Here is a 7,369-nt window from a genome sequence, read left to right as displayed (position 1 = left end):
ACATACCCCCATATTGCTGGACATACCAGCCATAGCTGGTAGGAGTGGGAAAGTTTTCCTTGGGAAGACCCTTGAGTTGGATTCACCAGGATGTCAAGGTGAAGTTCAAACCTCCTAGCTCAGACACACAGCCCCAGTGTGGGCAGATACCCATGTAGGTAGCCACAGGCTTTGAGGTCTCATTGTTTATTGGGAGGCGTCTACGATCTCACCGTTGTTGGACTCCCTAGCCATATTGGAGATGGTTTTTCTGATGCCTCTTCTGCATTCAAGCATCCCAGCCCCAAGTCAAGGACAGTAAAATCAGAGTGGGCACGGTCCTTGGTTGAAGAATCTAGGAATTCGAATTATATCACTCACGGCCGGTCACTCCTCTGCTTCCTATTACACCTACAGTAAACTCCAGATTCCTTACCATGGCCTATAAGCCCAGCACGGTCAATTCATACATACCTCTCTCTCCACTTCAACCGCCTCCACATCCCCTTCAGTCCTGTTAATCCTGCCCTGACAACCTTCCTTCCATCTGGCGGACCAGCCAAGTTCATGCTCATTGCGGGGTGTGTGCTATTCCTTCCCTTTTTCTCTCCTCCTTGGGGAGGAAGACATTTTTCCACTATCCAAGGCTCCAGCTGGACTAAGAATTAAATTTACCCAAATTCCGGTGGCGGAGTGGTGGATGAACCAGTGTCTGGCAAAAATGGAGCTTGAGGTCATGAGCAGACACACCAGGTCCAGTGAACCCTGCTGTCTTCCCCCATCTGACTGCGGTGCTGTTGGCAACTGGCATGTTCTTTACCTCCTGGTTCTTCCTTTATGTGGTCACCTCCACCAAGTACACAAGTCCTCATCTCCTTGGTGGCCTCGATCTTCATGGGCTTTGGAGTCCTCTTCCTGCTGCTCTGGGTTGGCATCTACGTATGAGCTCCCAAGGGTTCCAACCAGACGACTTCACTGAACTCCCGCTTTTATAAATTAATTTTTTTACTGTTACTGGAAGTGTCCCACCCGCTGCTTCCAATAAAGGCAGATGGGTGACCGTCCAAAAAATAAAAATAAATAAATTTAACCGAAACAGATTAACAGGAGAAAATAAAATTTAGTTATGCTCACGGGGAATCCACGCCGACATGAAATTCCCAAGACCGTCAGGCAAAATGAGGCATTTCCATCCATCATCCTGAGCTCAGGATGGAGGTGGGAGTCTGGGAGTGCAAAGGAGAAGAAGGCATTAGCAGGAAGGTGAAAGGAAAAGCTTGGAAAAGGAGGTTTGCCTGAAGCAGATAAGTCTCTTAGATCAGTTCAGGGGCTCCTGGGTGGCTCAGTCGGTTGGGTGTCTGCCTTCAGCTCAGGTCGTGGTCCTGGGGTCCTGGGATCAAGTTCCACGTCAGGCTCCTTGCTCAGCTGGGAGCCTGCTTCTCCCTCTGCCTGCCACTTCCCCTGTTTGTGCTCTCTCTCTGAAAAATAAATTTAAATTGAAAAAAAAATCTGTTTAATACAGGCCCTTTATCTAAATTCTTTTTAGGCATTTGTTCGTGGGTGCGGGGGGGTGTAGGTCAAAGTTTCTTCCTGAGTCTTTTGGACCTTGATTGTTTTCAAATGAAAATAATGGACATGTCATTGTGGCCCATCTTGGGAGTGGCCTGCCTTTGGCCCACAGCATTCGTCCACAGTACTGCAGACATAAAATTCCTTGGTTCCTGGTTGAATGAATTAATATGGAGTACATAGGACTCTGAGGGAAGCCTCAAGAAATATAAAAAAAGGCCAGTTATTAAGGGGACCAGTGGGGGTTCAGGCCCCATAATGCTCCCAAGAAACCACAGGACTAAAAAACAAGAAAGTGATCCAGAGGAAAAGGAAACTGACCTTTTTTTTTTTTTTTCCTTAAATAATAAAACCAAACTTCAATTTTAGGCCTCTATTGAAGTGAGGACTGAAAACAGGGATGGTTATAGCCCAGTAAACCATACTCATCAGCCCCTAAACAAGCTGGAATAAGAATAAGGAAAGAAAAATCTATTAATTTGCCCAAACGTTTACAAATTGAAGTGTTCAACATTAAGATGACAATTCTCCCCAAATTTATCTATAGGTCCAATGCAATCCCAGCAAGCTTTTTTTTTTTTAAAGATTTTATTTATTTATTTGACAGACAGAGATCACAAGCAGGCAGAGAGGCAGGCAGAGAGAGAGGAGGAAGCAGGCTCCCTGCTGAGCAGAGAGCCAGATGTGGGGCTGGATGCGGGGCTCGATCCCAGGACTCTGGGATCATGACCTGAGCTGAAGGCAGAGGCTTTAACCCACTGAGCCACCCAGGTGCCCCCCCTTTTTTTATTTTTTAAAGATTTTATTTATTTATTTATTTGAGAGAGAGAAGGGAGCACAAGCAGGAGCAAGAGGGAGAAGCAGACTTCCTGCTCAGCAGGGAGCCCAATGAGGGCACAATCCCAGGACTCCGAGATCATGACCCGAGCTGAGGGCAAATGCTTAACCGAATGAGCCACCCAGGGGCCCTGACCCCAGCAGGCTTTTAAAAGTTAGGAATTGGTGAGCTGATCATAAAGTTTATATGGAAACTGAAAGGACCTAGAATAGCCAAAAATGAACAGAGTTGGAGTCCTTACCTGACTGGACGCTTACTATAAACACTCAGTTAATCAAGACTGTGTTGTTGGCATAAGGATGGGAATAATAGATTAATGTAACAGAATGAAGTCCAGAGATAGATCTTTCCATTAAAAAAAAATAGTTTAGTACTTTTTTTCAATAATCCTTCCAGATGGGGCTGGAACTCACAACCACAAGATCAAGAGTTGTAAGCTCTTCGTCCTGAGCCAGCTAGGCACCCCAGATCTTTGCATTTATTAGCAACTGATTTTCACCAAAGGCTCCGAGGAAATTTAATGGAGAAAGTGTGAGGCATCCTGATCTGGCAAAGATTGGTGGTACAGGCCCTGAAATAGTTCACTCAGGTCAAACAAAGGACATAGAAGTTTATTGAATAATCTGCACTGGACGGGACAGCAAAGGAGAAACCGTCTGCCACGAGGCAGTCATGAGGGGCCCCAGTGATAGGGCAGAGTGAGGGAATATGGAATCATCTGGAATTTTTCCTTTATTGGTAACTGGGCCTGGTCGTAAGTAGCCCATGGGTCGGTTAGGGCCTATGACTCAATTAACCTGTTTGCATTCAGCTTGGCAGTCCCTGTGGGCCCTTCTACCTCGTTTCCCATTGCTCAAGACTGTTGCCTAAAAGCAGCCTTTACAGAAAGGATTGTTGGGCTCCCTTGGTGCCTCAGGGGGTTAAGCCTCTGACTTCGGTTCAGGTTGAACCCTGTGTGGAGCCCCATATCGGGCTCCCCACTCGGTAGGGAATTGGCTTGTCCCTCTGCCCTTCCCCTAGCTCATGCTCTGTCTCAGATAAATAAATGTCCTTTACTTATTTTATAGATTTTATTTATTTATTTATTAGAGAGACAGAGAGAGAGCACAAGCAGGGGGAGCCGCAGGCAGAGGGAGAGGCAGGCTCCCCGCTGAGCAAGGAGCCAGATGTGGGGCTCAATCCCAGAACCCTGAGATCATTACCTGAGCCAAAGGCAGACACTTAAGTGACTGAGCCACCCAGGCATCCCATAAATCTTTTTTTTTTTTTAAGAAAGGATTATTTTGAAGGAATAGGAATATTTTTTGAAGGAATAGGAATATTTTGGAGCAACTGGATATCCATAAGCAAAGAGACCTTGCTCTCGCACCGGAAATAACTCAAGACGGATCGTAGACCTAAATGTAATGAGAACTTGAAATCTTCTGGAAGAAAGTAGGTTTTTTTTTTTTTTTTTTTTTTTTTTTACAGATTTTATTTATTTATTTGACAGAGATGACAAGCAGGCAGAGAGGCAGGTGGAGAGAGAGGAGGAAGCGGGCTCCCTGCTGAGCAGAGGCTCCATTCCAGGACCCTGAGATCATGACCTGAGCCGAAGGCAGCGGCTTAACCCACTGAGCCACCCAGACGCCCCCTTCTGGAAGAAAGTAAAAAGCTTTTGTGACCTGGGTTAGGTAAATTTCTTATGACACCACAAATGTAATCCATGAGATATTGATGAATCAGAATCAAGTCAACCTGCCCATCCAAATATGGGTGATATATTTGCAAATGAGACTCTAAAACCATTGGGTGCGGCACCTGAGCGCCTCATTTGGCTAACCAGCTGCTTTTAGGTCAGGTCATGCTATCAAGGTCCTGGGATAGAGCCCCACATCAGGCTCCTGGCTCAGCAAGGAGTCTGCTTCTCCTTCTCCCTCTGCCACCCCCAACTCATGCTCTCTCAAATAAATAAAGTAAAATAATTTTTTTTAAAAAGAGAAAAAAAAAAGTCTTTCGGTGCTTAAATAGTTTTGGGAAATCTTTAGGGATTGGTAGAGCTTGGATAGAGTTTTTACTAAAATGGGTAAGCACAAGCGAAATATTTCTAACACTTATTCATCTGTTTTTTGTTTTAAGTTTTTATTTATTTGAGGCGTGCCTGGGTCGCTCAGTCGTTGGGTTTCTGCCTTTGGCTTCGGTCATGATCCTAGGGTTCTGGGATCAAGCCCATCCCTGCTCAGCAGGAAGCCTGCTTCTCCCTCTCCCACTTCCTCTGCTTGTGTTCCCTCTCTTGACATCTTTCTCTGTCAAATAAATAAACAAAATCTTAAAAAAAAAAAAAAAAAAGATTTTGAGAGGGAGCACAAATGGGGCAGAGGCAGGAGGAGAAGCAAACCCTGCTGAGCTGGTTGCCCGACACAGGGCTCGATCCTAGGACCTTGAGATCATGACCTGGGCTAAAAGCAGGTCATGAGCTGAGCTGAAGGCAGACGCTTAACAGACTGAGTCACCCAGGTGCCCCTGTTTTCTTTCTTTTTTCTTTATAAAGATTTTTAAAAATGGATCTTATATATTTATTTAAAGAATGTGTGTTGGGGGGGAGTGGTGGGGGAGGAGGCAGAGGGAAAGAGAGAATCTTAAGCAGACTTTGCTCTAAACTCAGAGCCCTACACAGAGCTTGATCTGAGAACCCTGAGACCAGACACTTACCCAACTGAGCCACTCAGGGGCCCATCATCTTAATTTAATGAAAAATTTTTAAAGATTTTATTTACTTATGACAGAGACAGCAAGACAAGGAACACAGCAGGGGAAGCTGGAGAGGGAGAAGCAGACACCAAGCAGGGAGCCCATATGGGGCTCGATCCCAGGACCCTCAGATCATGACCTGAGCTGAAGGCAGAGGCTTTAACCCACTGAGCCACCCAGGACCCCCCTCATTTTTTTTTAAGAATTTATTTATTAAAAAAGAAAATAATGTATTTATTTATTTGAGAGAGAGAGAGAGAGCATGAGAGGGGAGAGGTCAGCAGGAGAAGCTGCCCACCAAGCAGAGAACCCAATGTGGGACTCCACCCTGGGGCTCCAGGATCATGACCTGAGCCAAAGGCAGTCGCTCAACCAACTGAGCCACTCAGGCGCCCTACTCATTTATTTTTAATCATGTCTTAAAGATGTTTTTAAAAGATTTTTCATCTATTTACTTGTCAGAAAGAGAGCTCGAGAGAGAGCATGAGCAGGGGACAGACAGAGGGAGAGGGAGAAGCAGAATCCACTGAGCAGGGAGCCAGACTTGGGGCTCCATCCCAGGACCCCGCGATCAGGACCTGAGCCAAAGGCAGACAGTTAACCTACTGAGCCTCCTGGGTGCCCCTATTTAGTTTTAATTATAATCACATATTGGTGAAGGATAGTTGGAAGAAAGGCAGGCAGGGACAAAGCTGTCCCCCGCCCTAAGGGGAAACCAACCTTAAAAGGATTTTACACCACCTAGGAAGGAGCCCTCCTCCCTTTCCCACAGGACAACCTGATTGGATGACAGGCACAAGGAGTATTAATCATTTTTTTTAAAAGATTTTATTTATTTATTTGACAGAGATCACAAGTAGACAGGCAGGCAGAGAGAGGAGGAAGCAGGCTCCCTGCTGAGCAGAGAGCCAGATGATGAGCTCGATCCCAGGTCTCCAGGATCATGACCTGAGTGAAGGCAGAGGCTTTAACCCACTGAGCCACCCAGGTGCCCCAGTATTAATCATTTTAAAACCACCCACCGATCTGATAAAAACCCACAGATCCAGAAACTCCTGCGGCAACCCTCTTGGGGCCCCTCCCTCTTCAGGAACTTTGTACTATCACTGAATCAACTTTGCTTTGTTGGCCACCACTCTTTGGACTAGCTCTACGTTCTTCAAAGAGGCGTGAGCAAGAACCACACACGCTAAGGGAAAAGAAATCCTGTAACACAGTGACTAGCAGCTTCCATAATGGATAGCCCAGATCTAGTTTTAAAGGACAAAAAAGAAGAAATAGGGCGGAATAAACACCAGTCGCTCAATCAGATTGGTAATCTGGAATACACAAATTAAAACCGTGATGAGGGGCGCCTGGGTGGCTCAGTGTGTTGGGGCCTCTGCCTTCAGCTCAGGTCATGGTCCTGGGGTCCTGGGATCGAGCCCCACATCGGGCTCTCTGCTCAGCAGGGAGCCTGCTTCCTCCTCTCTCTCTGCCTGCTGCTCTGCCTCCTTGTGATCTCTCTCTCTGTGTCCAATAAATAAAATAAAATCCTAAAAAAAAAAACCAAAAACGCAAGGAGCTATCACTTGAAAGCCTCCAAATGTGCAGAAATTAAAAAGTCAGATAATATCCATTGTGGGATAAGATGTGGGGCAATAGGAACTCTCACCCACAGTGGTTAGGGTATAAACTGATACAACCCCTTTGGAACATAAAATTGAACACATGTATTTCCTAGATCTAGCAACTCTGCTCTGTTAAAAAGAAAACCAAGATCCCAAATGGGCTGACTAATGCTAGGCCATGTTACCAAACTTTAGTCTTAATACCCAACCCAAATACAGTCTCAACCTCCTCCAGAAATATAGTCTTTTTTTTTTTTTTTAAGATTTTATAGGGCGCTGGGGCGCCTGCGTGGCTCAGTGGGTTAAAGCCTCTGCCTTCAGCTCAGGTCATGATCTCAAGGTCCTGGGATCAAGCCCCGCACTGGGCTCTCTGCTTGGCAGGGAGCCGGTTTCCTCCTCTCTCTCTCTCTGCCTGTGTACCTGTGATCTCTGTCTGTCAAATAAATAAAATCTTTAGGGACGCCTGGATGGCTCAGTTGGTTAAGCAGCTGCCTTCGGCTCAGGTCATAACCCCACCATCCTGGGATCGAGTCCCACATCGGACTCCTTGCTCGGCAGGGAGCCTGCTTCTCCCTCTGCCTCTGCCTGCCATTCTGTCTGCCTGTGCTCACTCTCTCCCCCTCTCTCTCTCTGATAAATAAAT

The 7,369-nt window shown here is 46.1% G+C and overlaps 1 pseudogene; it reads left to right on the top strand.

Moving 5' to 3' along the window:
• Nucleotides 1-700: 700 nt before the first annotated feature.
• Nucleotides 701-1,000, top strand: LOC131816218 (transmembrane protein 258-like; annotated as a pseudogene).
• The last annotated feature ends 6,369 nt before the right edge of the window (nucleotides 1,001-7,369 follow it).

This window comes from Mustela lutreola, chromosome 15 (assembly GCF_030435805.1).
Source record: "Mustela lutreola isolate mMusLut2 chromosome 15, mMusLut2.pri, whole genome shotgun sequence".
Lineage (NCBI taxonomy): Eukaryota > Metazoa > Chordata > Mammalia > Carnivora > Mustelidae > Mustela > Mustela lutreola.
The sequence above is the reverse complement of the archived record's forward strand: the minus strand, read 5'-3'. Positions and strand labels throughout refer to the sequence as shown.